Source organism: Rhinopithecus bieti, unplaced genomic scaffold (genome assembly GCF_001698545.2).
Source record: "Rhinopithecus bieti isolate Rb0 unplaced genomic scaffold, ASM169854v2 scaffold_33432, whole genome shotgun sequence".
Lineage (NCBI taxonomy): Eukaryota > Metazoa > Chordata > Mammalia > Primates > Cercopithecidae > Rhinopithecus > Rhinopithecus bieti.
Genome location: NW_016814481.1, coordinates 738,373 through 753,932, shown reverse-complemented (window position 1 = coordinate 753,932; position 15,560 = coordinate 738,373).

Genomic DNA, 15,560 nt, shown 5'->3' with positions numbered 1-15,560 from the left:
CCCTCAAGAGGAACCAGAGGAGTGGGAGCAGTGCCATCCCCGCCAGAGCATCATCTTTGCCCTCCACCCCTCCTCCCTCCCCGGCGAGACATGTGGCCAAGGACACACAAGGCTCTGGTTTCTGTGTGGGTTCCTCTCACGGATCTGATTTCCAGATGCCAGACACTTCCCCTCCTCCAGCCCCTCCATGGGGAGGCAGGGGGAGGGACTCCCGAGGCAGGGGTTCCCTGGGTCTGAAACCCTGACCCCAGTGACCCTGGAGGTGCCGTGGCAAGACAGCTCCTCCCAGGCTGGGTTTGGGGCAAAGTGGTTGCTATTGGGCACCCTGGTGGAAGGGAAGAGACGGGTCCTAGAGTGAGGCGGGAGGCCAAGTAGAAACATGGAGGGGGTCCCGGTGTCCCCAGAATCCAGATATCTGTCTGTCTGCACCTGTGCGTAGGTGTCGTCTGCCTGTGTGGCCTGGATGGTGATCTAGCCAAGGGCGCATGTGGCCACGTGTCTATCAGGCTCATCCAGTGTTCATAAGGGTCCCTTGTGTGCTGGTGTTTGTGTTTTGCAGAGGGGGTGGTCATGCTGGGGGACTCGGGGCTGCAAGAAGGAGCAGCTGTCTGTGTGCACACATGGGACTGTCTGCATCTTGTGTGCACCTGCAGTTGTGTGCTCAGGACTCCTTTGAGTGAGGCTGGGTGCACCTTGTCATGCAGTCTGCACACACTTGCCAAGTGCTTTCCCCACCCAGCGCCATATGGGTGGCGCCATGGAGGGTGGTGGCCACGTCCTGTCCTCGTGGAGCTCACGTTCTAGCAACACGTATGGGGTTTCCGTCAAAGCTCTCCTATCGGCTGGGCGTGGTGGCTCATACCTGTAATCCCAGCACTGGGAGACTGAGGCGGGTGAATCACCTGAGGTCAGGAGTTCGAGACCAGCCTCGCCAGCATGGGGAAACCCTATCTCTACTACAAGTACAAAAATTTAGCCAGGTGTGGTTGTGCGCACCAGTAATCCCAGCTCCCAGGGAGGCTGAGGCAGAAGGATTGCTTGAATCCAGGAGGCGGCGGTTGCAGCAAGCCGAGATTGCGCCACTGCACTTCAGCGTCGGTGACAGAGTGAGACTCAGTCTCAAAAAAAAAAAAACCAAAAACCCCAAAACAATAAAGCAAAACTCTCCTGTCGTGCGAGTCGGGGGGAAGGCATGTGTCTCCTTTTCGAGGGCAGCCCCAAATTCTGACTGCAGTAGCCCACACAGGCCTGGGCCATCCTGGGGTCTGGCCCTTCACGGTCTTTCTGGGCCACCTCCTCCCTCCTCGTTGCTCCTCCAATGTGCTAAGTGTGATCCTACCCCAGGGCCTTTGCACTGGCTATTCTGCCACCTAGGACCCTCCCCTAGATATTTGCGAGGCTTTTTCTCCCCCACCCTCTTGAAATATCACCTCCCTAGTAACGTTTACTCCCAGGCACCTTCTGCAAAGTCGCAACTTCCCACCCTCCTCCTGACGTTCAGTACAGCGGACGGCTTTTCACATAGTCTGTAATTTCCTGATGTTCTGTGCTTGTTTGTTTACTGTCTGTGTCTGTGAGGAGGATCCAAGTGTGCGAGGATGTTGTGATTTGCTTTGCTTTGGGAATCCCAGGTGTCAGCAGTCATCGCTGGCCCACAGTGTGTGTTCAGGAAGTCTTACCTGGCCCGGGTGTGGTGGCTTACACCTGTAATCCCAGCACTGGAAGCCGAGGTGGGAGGATTGCTTGAGGCCAAGAATTTGAGATCAGTCTGGGCAACATAGCAAGACTCGTCTCCAAAAAATCTTTTTTAATAGCTGGGTGTCGTGAATATGCTCCTGTAGTCTCAGCTGCTCAGGAGGCTGAGGTGGGAGGATCGCTTGAGCCCAGAAGTTTGAGGCTGCAGTGAGCTATGATTGCACAAGTGCACTCCAGCCTGGGTGATGGAGCACGATCCTGACTCTAAAAAAAAAAAAAAAAAAAAAGGCCCTGCCTTCCCTGCCTCCTGTTCCAAAACTGGGGGGAAGATAAAATTCAATGAATAGATGCCGAGGCCAAAATAGCCTTGGCCCCCCCCCACCAAAATACTCAGAATAGCCAGTGCCCCTCCCTCAGGCTAAAAATACCCTGCAGGTCACAAATGGTCAGGCCAGGAAGCCAGGTAGATTCTCCTTCCTGTCCCTTAAGGAGGTGAGGGGCCTGGGGCTGGCTTTCCCAGACAGGATTTCTCAGACGATTTCCATTACTCCTGACTTTGGCGCCACGTCGTTCTCTGTGGGAGGCTGTCCTCGGTACTATAGGATGCTCGGAGGCCACCCTAGCCTCTGCCCGATAGATGTCAGTGACACCCCCACCCCCACAGTTGTAACACCTCAGAAAGTCTCCAGACATTGCTAAACGTACTAGGATCCGGGGCAGAATTATCCTGGGTTGGCAGTGATGGCTGTAGAGTAGAGGTTGCTAGCGGGGCAAGGTGGTTCACGCCTGTAATCCCAGCACTTTGGAAGGCTGAGGCAGGAAGATCGCTTCAGTCCAGGAGTTCGGGACCAGCCTGGGTGACAAAGTGAGACACCCCCCCCCACCCTGTCTTTCCAGAATAAAAGATGAAAAAATTAGGCCAGGCGCAGTGGCTCATGCCAGTAATTCCAGCCTTTTGGGAGGCTGAGGCAGGCGGATCACAAGGTCAGGAGTTCGAGACCAGCCTGACCAACATGGTGAAACCCCGTCTTTACTAAAAATACAAAAATTAGTTGGGTGTGGTGGCGCGTGCCTGTAATCCTAGCTACTCAGGAGGCTGAGGCAGGAGAATCGCTTGAACCTGGGAGGTGGAGGTTGCTGTGAGCCAAGATCATGCCACTGCACTCCAGCCTGGGCGTTAGAGAGAGACTTTGTCTCAAACAAGAAATTTTTTAAATTAGTTGGGCATGGTGCCGCACACCTGTCGTCCCAGCTACTTGGGAGGCTGAGGCAGGAGGATCACTTGAGCTTGGGAGGTCGAGGCTGCAGTGAGCCGTAATCACACCACTGCATTCCAGCCTGGGCTATAGAGCAATACCCTATCTCAAAAAAAAAATATGTACGTAAATAAAATAGAGTAGAGGTTGGCTGGCTGACTTTTCTGTTGAAAGCCAGATGGTAAATACTGAGAGTTTTGTGGGCCGCAGACGGGTTCTGTGGCCTGTTCTCTTTTCTCTTCTTTAGTCCTTTAAAAACATAAACACCATTCTTAGCTTACCAGCTGTACAAAGGCAGGCAGGGGCCTGACCATGGTTGGCCGACCCTGTCCCAGAGCGCCCCCCAGTGGCTTCTGGGAGTGAAGGCTGGGCAGAGGGGCGGCCCCATTCGGGGAGCAGTTGTGTGCTTAAAGTACAAGGAGTCCCGCACAGTCTGTTTCCGGCACCTCCCTGCTCTCACCTCCTCCCACTCTCCCCACCAGCTCACAACCCGCTTCCTCGAGGCAGCTGCCACCGTTATTCAAACATACAGGCACGGTCCAGCCCCAGGGCCTTTGCACGGACTGTGACCCTGCCTAGGACTCTCTTCTAACTCTCCTGAACTGAACACCTGCGTGCTCCTCCCTAAAATTCACAGGGCTTTGCTAAAATGTCATCTTCTCCAGGGGAGATGACCTTTCCTGATCATCCTGTTTAAAATTGCAACAGCCAGGCAAGTGGCTCATGCCTGTAATCCCAGCACTTTGGAAGGCTGAGGTAGGTGGATCACCTGAGGTCAGGAGTTCGAGACTAGCCTGACCAATATGGTGAAGCCCTGTCTCTACTAAAAATACAAAAATAAGCTGAGTGTGGTCGTGGGTGCCTGTAGTCCCAGCTAATCAGGAGGCTGAGTCAGGAGAATCACTTGAACCCGGGAGGCGGAGGTTGCAGATAGCCAAGATCACGCCGTTGCACTCCATCCTGGGCGACAGAGCAAGACTGTCTCAAATAAATAAATACATAAAATAAAATAAAATAAAATTGCAACAGCCGGGCACAGTGGCTCATGCCTGTAATCCCAGCACTTTGGGAGGATGAGGCAAGAGGATCGCTTGAGTTCGAGACCAGCCTGGGAAACATAACGAGGCCCCCATTTCTACAAAAAAATTAAAAATTAGCCAGGCCCGGTGGCACACGCCCTGTGATCCCAGCTACTTGGGAGGCCGAGGCAGGAGGATCTCTTGAGCTCAGAGGCTGTGGTGAGCTATGATCACGCCACTGCACTCCACCCTGGGCAACAGAGCGAGACCCTGTCTTTAAAAATACGATTAGAAAAAAAAAAAAAGCCACTCCCAAACCCACACACACTCGTAGCCACTTCTGCTGGCTTTATCTTCTTTTACAATACTGGTACTCTGTAGAATCGACTTTTTTGTACCCAGCCCCTCAGTGTCTGGCACATAGAAGATGCTCCAAAAAAGATGTGTGGAATTGCCGAAAATTATTTCTAACCCCCACAGCCACCCTGGGAGGCTCTCGTTCCCCTGCTCCCCCGTGGAGAGACAGAATTGAGAGGAGTGACGTGGGTGTCCTGTCGTGCCGACATGACGGCGCACAGCCAGGATTTGAACCTGCAACTTGAGGGCGCTATGCCAGGGGCCTCTTCTCTCCTGCCCTGCTAGGCACCCTGCCCCCGTATCCTGGTCTCTGCAGTCCCCACCCTGCCCCTTAACAGCCAGCGTCTGATGCGGCAGGGGGATCCCGCCTCTGTGCCCTCTGCTCGGGCCCTAGCTTCTTGTTTTTTTTTTTTTTTTCTTGAGACGGAGTCTCTCTCTGTCGCCCAGGCTGGAGTACAGTGGCGTGATATCCGCTCACTGCAAACTCCACCTCCTGGGTTCACACCATTCTCCTGCTGGGATTACAGGTGTGAGCCACCGCACCTGGCCTCGGGCCCTGGCTTCTAGAACTCTTTCCAGCTCTGCTCTGCTGAGCTCAGAGTGCAAAGCTTGGGGCTGGACAGTGAACACTTTGGAGTAGAAACAGACCACAGGCCACTGTGGTGCAGACCTGCCATGATGGTGAGCGCAGCAGAGGTGCAAGTCAGGGAAGGCTTCCCAGAGGAGGGGGCTTTCCAGCTGCAACCTGGACGGGGAGGAGGGGTATGGTGGAGGGGAAGGAGCATCTGTGAGAGTCAGGGGCTGCCCTGAGGTCAGAGAGAAGGTGGTGGCTCAGGAGGAAGGAGAAATGTTTCACAACTGCACATGGAGAGAGGCTGGAGGCTGCTCGCTGGCCTTGGGACCGTGAGTCTGTGTTTGGTTTGTCCATGGGGCTGCCAGGGCCTGTGACGGGGGTGGGGATAGGGAGAAGGGGGTTGGGTCAGGTTCCAGATGGCAGGGTGAGAATGTTTAGCATGAGCTCCCTCTAGCTGCTACATGGGAGAGAGCCACAGTTGGCAGGAAGGGAGGCCAGGAGGCCAGAAAGGAGGCCAAGAGGCAACCAGCCCTGGTGGAAGCTTCAGGTTTCTGGCTTTGACAGCCCTGTAGACAAAAGGCAAGGGAGAGGTGGGGTAGGGAGTACCCTCCACTCCTAGCAACTTCCTCACACACAGTCTGATCTCCACCTCTGTGGCCAGAAGACGCCTGTGAACACCCGAGCCAGATCCCATCCCTCCTTTGTTCAGGATTCCCAACACGTCTCTAGAAAGCCAGAGTCCTCCCTGAGGTCCGCAAGGCCCTGCATGGCCTCTCTGACCCCAGCCGCCCTCACCTCCTTCCACTCTTCCCCTTGTTTACAGAGCCCCAGCCACATCTCAGCACATTCCTACCCCAGGACCTTTGCACATGCCGTTCCCTCTGACCAGAATGCTCTTTTCACCTCCTCAAGACTTCTGCTGAAATGTCACTTTTTACGGGAGGCATTTCCTGGCCACTCTGTCTACAGTTGCACCTACACATATACCCACTCTCAGGCACACCTTCCTCCATTGCACTTGTGACCAGTTGGGAACTCGGTAAACATCCACTGAATGGGTGACCTGCTTTTTGGGTCTGTTTCATCTTCATTCATTTTTTTTTTTTTTTTTTTTGAGACAGTGTCTTGCTCTGTCGCCCAGGCTGCAGTGCAGTGGCGCGATCTCGGCTCCTGGGTTCACGCCATTCTCCTGTCTCAGCCTCCCGAGTAGCTGGGACTACAGGCACCTGCCACCACGCCCGGCTAATTTTTTTGTATTTTTAGTAGAGACGGGGTTTCACCGTATTACCCAGGATGGTCTCAATCTCCTGACCTCGTGATCCGCCCACCTCAGCCTCCCAAAGTGCTGGGATTACAGGCGTGAGCTACCACGTCCAGTCTTCGTTCATTAAACAAATGAACAAGCATCCACTCCTTGCCCAGGGCTGGGCACGCAACAAGAGCCAGCCCAACCCACAGTGGTACTTTCCCCTCAGAGTCCCTCGATGGTGGGGAAGACATCCAAGTTGAGCCCAAGTCCAGTTAAGGGAGCAAAACACGGAGGCTCTGTGTGCTAGGAGAGTGGATACCAACGCTGTCCTCTGGGCAGAGCCCTTTGGAGGGAGAGCAGAATAAGGAACTGTGTGTGTGGGAGAGAGAGACAGGTGCTGAGTAGAGGTGATGGGAAGGTGGCAGGACAGCAGGGCCTGAGATGTCATGTTAGAGCATCACAGGCAATGGGGAACCATGGAGGGTTGTAGGCAGGGAGGGGTGTCATTGGATTTTCATTTTGCAAAGATCGTTCTGGCCTCAGGGTAGAGATTGGATGGGACGGGGTGGCAGATAGATGGGGAGACGAGGGAGAAGGTGTCTGGGGGAGGGGCAGGGAATTTTTTTAACGACCCCTACCCCTCTGCAGTCCAGTGTTGCTTGGTGGCCAGGGTGACCTTTATTTTATTTTATTTAGAGACGGAGTCTTGTTTTGTCACCCAGGCTGGAGTGCAGTGGCATAATTGTAGTCACTGCAGCCTTGACTTCTTGGGCTTGAATGACCCTCCTGCTTCAGCCTCCCCAGTAGCTAGGACCACAGACATGTGCCACCATGCCTGGCTAATTTTTAAATTTTTGTAGAGACAGGATCTTACTGTGTTGCCCAGGCTGGTCTCAAACTCCTGGCCACAAGCAATTCTGCATTGGTCTCCCAAATTGCTAGGATTACAGGCATGAGCCACTGCACCCAGCTCCAGGGTGACCTTCGAAAGGTTCTTCATTGAACAATTGTATTTCAGCTTCTTGCTCGTGCCATGCGCTGTGCTGAGTGTAGTACGCAAACCCCACCCTGCAGAGTCAGCATCTAGTGGCAGAGAGTTCATAAGCAAATAAAATGCATGGCATGTTGGTGATGGGGATCATGGAGAAATCAAGCCAGGACAACGTGTAGGAGTGCGGGGGCCAGCAGTACTTTGCCGAGCTAGTGATGTGTGAGGAAAGACCAAAAGGAAGATGCAGGAGGAGCTGTGAGGGGATCTGGGGAAGAGAGAAACAGCCCGTGCAGAGGCCCTGAGGCAGAACAGTGCCTGGTGTTTCACATTGTACAGGGCCTGTTTGTTTTTTTGTTTTTGAGATGGGTTATTGTTCCGTTGCCCAGGCTAGAGTTCAGTGGCATAATCTCGGCTCACTGCAACCTCCACCTCCCGGGCTCAAGAGATTCTCCCACCTAAGCCTCCCAAGGAGCTGGGACCACAGGCGTGCGCCACCACGCCCAGCTAACTTTTTGTATTTTTGGTAGAGATGGTTTCACAATGTTGCCCAGGCTGGTCTGGAACTTCTGAGCTCAAGCAATCAGCCCGCCTCAGCCTCCCAAAGTGCTGGGATTACAGGTGTGCGCCGCCACACCTGGCCCGGTGCAGAGCCTTTGTATGATGGACTTTGGCTTTTGGTTGAGGGAGGTGGGAGCCACGGAGGGTTCTGAGCAGAGGAGGGAAGCGGCTGACTTAGAGTCTCACAAGCGCCCCCTGGTGGCCATGGGGGAAACATACTGTAGACAGTTTCGTTTTGCAAAGATGGTTCTGGCCTGGGGGTAGAGATTGGATGGGACAGGGGTGGCAGACAGATGGGGAGGTGAGGTGTAGACAGCGAGGCAGGGAAGTGGGGTCCAGCCTGGAGATGATGGGGCTGAACCAGAGAGAAGCTGAGGAGTGGCGAGAGGTGAGTGGACCCTGAAGGAGTAGCCAGCCACAGGACCTGACGCGCCTGGATGTGATGTGAGGGGAGAGGGATCCAGGATGACTGTCTGGTTCCTGAGCACCTGGAGGGACTGGGCTGCCATCCGCTGAGCTGGAGGATGGGGCGGGGGCTGAAGATGTTGCAAGAACCTTGCCCTGCCTGAGGACCATGTACCTGGGCCCTCTCTGGGCACATGCTCTGTCTCTGCAAGGTAGGTCTGTTAGTCCCTAAGTAGCAATGGGGAAATAGGTTCAGAGAGGCCAAGTGCTTGATCTGAAGCTACACAGCAGATTGAAATCCAGGAGCTTCCTTAGGGACCTGCTGGATGCCTGAGGGCTTCCTGGAGGAGGCGGGCTCATGGGCAGCTGGGTTTGGGGAGTGGGCAGGAGGCAGGAGATGCAGCCAGAGGGCTGTGTGTGGAGGGGCCAGCTGCTGCCAGGAAGGGAGGAGACCATGAGGGGGGCCCAGATCCCAGATCCCCACCTTGGTTCCCCACCCCCCCAACCCAAGGCACTCAGACTCCCACCCACTCTAGCGCACAGAGGGTTGCCATGGCAACTGCAGGCTAGGGCAGGCTAGAGGCGCCCCCTCTCCTCCAGCAGCCGCTTCTCCTCCTGTCGCTCTCCCCATCCCCATCCCAGGGCACCCGAGGACAGAGTCTGGGCCTCAGTGGCCCACCCTGCCGCACCGACCCTTGACTTGAGACAGATGTAGGGCTTAGACGCGAACATACAGGCAGGTGTGCAGCCCCCTGTGTCCCATGGGCGAAATAGGGTCACCTATGGCTGGGTGCAATGGATTCCGGGGTGCATCTGTAGTCCCAGCACTTTGGGAGGCTGAAGCAGGAGGATCGCTTGAGCCTAGGAATTCGAGACTAGCCTGGGCAACATGGTGAAACCTCATCTCTACAAAAAATACAAAAATTAGCCGGGCATGGTTCTGTGTGCCTGTAGTCCCAGCTACTTGGGAGGCTGAGCTGGGAGGAGCACTTGAGCCTGGGAGGACGAGGCTGCAGTGAGCTGAGAGTGCACCACTGCACTCCAGCCTGGGCGACAGAGCAAGACCCTGTTGTCTCAAAAAAAAAAAAAAAAAAGGAAAGAAGAAAGAAAGACAAATAGGGTGACTGAAGACCGCTCAGGTGCAAGGTGGGGACAGACACAGGTGTGGGCTCACCTGGCCTCACAAGTGCAGAACCTCCAGGCATGACCAGTTCTGAGGATGCAGTCACTCAAATGCAGTGTGGGCCTGGGAGTGGGGGCTCTTCTGGTCCCCCAGGATCCCCCCACAGCTCACCAAGCCCAACCTGGGGAGCCAGCCCTCCCTGGGTTCAAGCCCCCTTACCAGCTGAGTGTTCCTGGGTATGTCTCTTCAATGACAGGACCTCACTTTCCTCCTCTGTAAATGTGGGTACAAGCCTCTCCCCTTCCTAAATGGTTATTACGATTATGTGAGCTACACGTGGAAGGTGCTCGGGCTGGGACATGGAGGTGTCCGCCACTGTTCCTGGCATCTCAGGTGGTTCCTTGCTGGAGAGCCCAGCTAGATGCCCACCCTGTTGTTTGCTGTTTCCTGTAAATGGTTTCTCTAAAGTTCTGCAGCTCAGACCCCTGGCCCCATCTCTGCCTCCCTCCTCACTCCCTGTGTGTCCTGACTCCGTATATGAATTTCCTAGGCTCCCACAACAAATTACCACAGACAGGACAGCTTTAGCAACAGAGACTTTATTGATTTATTTATTTATGTTTCAGAGATGGGGTCTTGCTCTATTGCCCAGGCTGAGGTGTGGTGGTGCAATCACAGGTCACTGCAGTCTCAACCTCCTGGGCTCAAGTGATCCTCCCACTTCAGCCTCCTGAGCAGCTGGGACTACAGGTGCATCCCATCACGCCCAGCTACTTTTTTATATTTGTTTATAGAGCTGGGGTCTCACTGTGTTGCCCAGGCTGGTCTCAAACTCTTGGGCTCAAGCAGTTCTCCCACCTTGGCCTCCCAAAGTGCTGGGATTACAGGTGTGAGCCACTGCAGCCATCAACAGAATTGTGTCGCCTCCCAGCTCTGGAGGTTGGAAGTCTAAGATCAAGGTGTCGTCAGGCTTGGTTCCTTCTGGGAGCCTTCAGGAAGAATCCGTTGCAGGCCTGTCTCCTGACTTCTTTTGGTCATTAACTGGCAATCTTCCCTGGCTTCTAGAAGCATCATTCTGGTCTCTGCCTTCATGGTCACGTGGTCTTCTGTGCATGTCTGTGGCCAGGTTTCCCCTTTATATAAGGGCGCCAGTTGTTGGATTAGGACCCACACTAATGAGCTCATTTTAACTTGATGATCTCTGTAAGGACTCCAGATATTCCCAACACAGTCACATGTGAGTTATCAGGAGTTAGGACTTCAACATATCTTTTGTTTTTTTGGTACCCTAGGACTCCAACCTATCTTTAGTTTTTTTGACACAGAGTCCCACTCTCTTGCCCAGGCTAGAGTGCAATGGTGCAATCAGAGCTCACTGCAGCCTCAATCTCCTTGGCTCAAGCGACCCTCCCACCTCAGCCTTCCCAGTAGCTAGGACTTACAGGCATGTGCCACCATGTTCGGCTAATTTTTGTGTTTTTTGTAGAGATGTGGTCTCACTGTTGCTCAGGCTTGTCTCAAACTCCAAGGCTCAAGTGATCCTCCCACCTTGGCCTCCCAAAGTACTAGGGTTGTGGGTGTGAACCACTGGGTACTGTGCCTAGCCTGGCATTCTTTTTTTTTGGCAGAGGGGTTGCGGGGGGGGGGCGGCCGTAATTCAATCCATAACACCTCCCCCTCCAGAGGCCTCAGGGATGGTCAGGCCTGGGTCTCCCAGGGGACACCCACCATCTGCCAAGCTGAGGCTGGTCCCTTGGGGTGCCTGGAGCTTCCTAGGGGAGCCACTCTGGGGAGAGGTGGTCATGTTCCTGGGGAACTCTGTCTGTACCCCAAAGCAATGGCCCCCTGCCTGTGGGGGTCAGGCGTGGCCCCCCCAGGTCACAGGGCAGACACCCCATCTCCAGCTATCCTCACTGCCGTCCTTAGTCACTCCCCTGTCTTCAGTTTTTTTTTTTTTTGAGACGGAGTCTTGCTCTGTCGCCCAGGCTGGAGTGCAGTGGTGCAATCTCAGCTCACTGCAAGCTCCACCTCCTGGGTTCACGCGCCATTCTCATGCCTCAGCCTCCCGAGTACCTGGGACTGCAGGTCCCCGCCACCATGCCCGGCTAATTTTTGTGTTTTTAGTAGAGACGGGATTTCACCTTGTTAGCCAGGATGGTCTCCATCTCCTGACCTCGTGATCCGTCCACCTCGGCCTCTGAAAGTGCTGGGATTATAGGCATGAGCCACTGCTCCTGGCCTTCAGTAAGTTTTTGCTTGGTGACCCACTGTGTGTTCAGGGGGCCAGGAGACAGGAGTCAGGGAAACCAAGTTCCAGCCTCAGACGTCTCCATTCACCTGGGAGTAGAAAGGAAATCTAGAAGGCTGGGCATGGTGACTCACACCTGTAATCCCAGCACTTTGGGAGACCGAGGTGGGTGGATCACCTGAGGTTGGGAGTTGGAGAGCAGCCTGGCCAACATGGCGAACCCGTCTCTACTAAGACTACAAAAATTAGCCGGGTGTGGCGGCATGTCACTGTAATCTCAAGCTACTCAGGAGGCTGAGGCAGGAGAATCATTTGAACCCGGGAGGTGGAGGTTGCAGTGAGCTGAGATCGCGCCACTGCACTCCAGCCTGGGCGACAGAGCGAGACCCCATCTCAAAGCATCAACAACAAAAGGCCAGGCGCGGTGGCTCACGTCTGTCATCCCAGCACTTTGGGAGACCAAAGCAGGTGGATCACCTGAGGTTGGGAGTTTAAGACCAGCCTGACCAACATGGCAAAACCTCCTCTCTACTAAAAATACAAAAATTAGCCAGGATTGATGGTGTGTGACTGTAATCCTAGCTACTCAGGAGGCTGAGGCAGGAGAATTGCTTGAACTCGGGAGGTGGAGGTTGCAGTGAGCCGAGATCGCGCCACTGCACTCCAGCGTAGGCGACAGAGTGAGACTCCATCTCAAAAAATAAATAAAATAAAATAAAGGAACTCTAGGAGTGGTCAAGTAAAAGTATGGAGCAGGGATGGGATGGATGATGTTATGGACTAAACTGTATGTTCTCACCTTCCTCCCAAATGCAGAGGTTGAAGCCCTCACTCCCAGCGTGAGTGTATTTGGAGGTAGGCCCTTGAGGGAGGTAATGAAGGTTAAATGAGATCTTAAGGGTGGGGCCCCCTACTCTGAAAGGACTGGTATCCCAATAAGAAGAGAGAGGCTGGGGCTTGTGACTCATGCCTATAATCCCAGCACTTTGGGAGGCCAAGGCGGGAGGATCGCTTGAGGCCAGAAGCTCAAGACCAGCCTGGGCAATATAGCGAGACCCCATCGCTACAAAAGAATCAAAAAAGTAGCTGGGCACAGGGACATGCACCTGTAGTCCCAGCTACTCAGAAGGCTGAGGCGGGAGGATTGCATGAGCCTGGGAGGTTGAGACTGCAGTGAGCCGGGATTGTGCCACTGCACTCCAGCCTGAGCAAGACAGCCAGAACTTGTCTCAGAAAAAAAAAAAAGAGAGAGAGAGAGACAGCAGGGATCTTTCTCCCTCTGTGCATGTCCAGAGAAGAGGCCCTGTGAGGATACAGTGAGAAGGCGGAAGAGAATTTCCACAGAAACTGAATTTGCTGGCACCTTGATCTTGGAATTCTGGCCTCCAGAACGAGGAGGAAGTAAATTTCTGCTGTGTAAGCTGCTGCACAGTCTGTGGTACTTTGTTATGGCGGCCCAAGCTAATAGAGAAGGTGACAATGGGGACAAGGGATGCTTCACCCTGTCTGTGTGCCAGGAGCATCCCAAGTGTCTCGTGTGTGAATTTGTCCTGTTGCACAGCTGTCCTCTGAGGTGTCCCCGTTTTACCAAGAAGAAAGCAGAGACATGAGGTCACGGCGTGGCGAGGGATGCACAGGCAGGCGGCGGCCACAGGGCGCTGTGTGTGATACAGGGTGGCGGAGGCCCATGTCTGCGTCTCTGGGGAGGACACCTCTGAGTCTGAGGGACACAGATGGGGACAGAGGCTGAGGCTGAGGCTGCAGGGTGGGAACCCGCATGACTGGAGGGAGATAAGGTGGGAGCCAGAGGCGTTGGAGTGGTTAAAGCAGAAGACCCACCAGTCAACATTGTCTTTAGTTTTTTTTTTAAGATGGAGTCTCACTCTGTCGCTCAGGCTGGAGTTGGTGGTGCAATCTTGGCTCACTGCGACCTCCGCCTCCCAGGTTCAAGTAATTCTCCTACCTCAGCCTCCAGAGTAGGTGAGAATACAGGTCCCTGCCACCACACCCGGCCAATTTTTGTATTTTTAATAGAGATGGGGTTTCACCATGTTGGCCAGGCTGGTCTCGAACTCCTGACCTCAGGGGATCTGCCCTCCTCAGCCTCCCAAAGTGCTGGGATCACAGGCGTGAGCCACCGCGCCCGGCCACGATTGTCTTTTAAAACACCCCTCTGGAATGGATGAACCTGGAGGACCTTATGCTAAGTGAAATAAGCCAGACACAGAAAGACAAATGGCGCGTGACCTCACTTATCTGTGGAATCTAAAAAAGAATTGAACTCATAGAAGCAGAGTAGAGCAGTGGTTATGGGGATGAGGGCACAGGGGAAGGTGGGGGATGTAGGTCAAAGAGTACAAGCTTTCAGCTTTCAGATAAACACATTTTAACCAGGCAGGATGGCTTGTGCCTATAATCCCAGCACTTTGGGAGGCCAAGGCGGGAGCATCGCTTGACACCAGGAATGCAAGGCCAGCCTGAACAACATAGCACGACCTGTCTCCACAAAAAAATTTAAAATTAGCCAAGCATGGTGGCACACACCTGTAATCCCAGCTACACGGAAGGCTGAGGTAGGAGGATCTCTTGAGCCCAGGAGTTCAAGGTTGCAGTGAGCTGTGATGGTGCCACTGCACTCCAGCCTTGGCAGCACAGCAAGATCCCATCTCTAAAAAAAAAGTTCCAGAGACCTAAGGTACAGCATGGTGACTATAATTAATAGCAGGGCTGGGCGTGGTGGCTCACGCCTGTAATCCCAGCACTTTGGGAGACCGAGGCAGGCGGATCACGAGGTCAGGAGATCGAGACCATCCTGGCTAACACGGTGAAACCCCGTCTCTACTAACAGTACAAAAAAAAATTAGCCGAGCGTGGTGGCAGGCGCCTGTAGTCCCAGCTACTTGGGAGGCTGAAGCAGGAGAATGGCGTGAACCGGGGAGGCGAAGCTTACAGTGAGCTGAGATGTGCCACTGCACTCCAGCCTGGGCAACAGAGCGAGACTCCGTCTCAAAAAAAAAAAAAAAAAAAAAAGCAGGCCAGGTGTGGTAGCTCACACCTATAATTGCAGCACTTTAGGAGGCCGAGGCAGGCAGATTGCTTGAGCTCAAGAGTTTGAGACCAGTCTGGGCAACATGAGACCCCATCTCTACTAAAAATATAAAAATTAACCAGGCATGGTGGTGCCCACCTGTAGCCCCAGCCACTTGGGAGGCTGAGGCATGGGAATTGCTTGAACCTGGGAGGGAGAAGTTGCAGTGAGCCAAGATTGCGCCACTGCACTCCAGCCTGGGTGACAGAGTGAGACTCCATCTAAAAATAATAATTATTATTATTATTAAATTATTGTTATTAATATTAATAAAAATATTGTTATAGCATATTGTTTTCTTGAAACTTGCTGAGGAATTAGACTCAAGTGTTCTCACCACACATACCAGAAAGGTATCTAGGTGAGGTGTTGGATATGTTGTTAGTTAGCTTGGTTGTAATTTCATAACACATGTGGATATCAAAATGTCATATAACCTTAAATACATGTAATTTCTATTTGTCAATGATGCCTCACAGTAAAGCTAAGGCGAAAATAAAAAGGACCCTTCTGTGCAACAACCCACATGTCCATTACCGACGAACGGATAAAGAAAACGTGGTCTACCCATGCAGTGGAATATTACACAGCCGTAAAACAGAATGAAGCTTGAATCCAGGCTGTGACGTGGGTGAGCCTTGGAAACTTGGTGCTGAGTGAGAGAAGCTGGACACAAAATAAGGCCGGGAACAGTGGCTCACACCCGTAATCTCAGCATTTTACGAGGCCAAGATGGGCAGATCACTTGAGTCCAGGAGTTTGAGACCAGCCTGGGCAACATGACAAAATCCTGCCTCTACAAAAAAATACAAAAATTAGTCAGAAGTTAATGTAGTGGGGTCATGTGACTATAGTCCCAGCTACTCAGGAGGCTGAGACAGGAGGATCACTTGACCCTGGGAGGTAGAGGTTACAGTGAGCCGAGATTGTGCCACTGCACTCCAGCCTGGGCAACAGAGTGAGACCCCCATCTAACTTAGGGGGAAAAAAAAAAAAA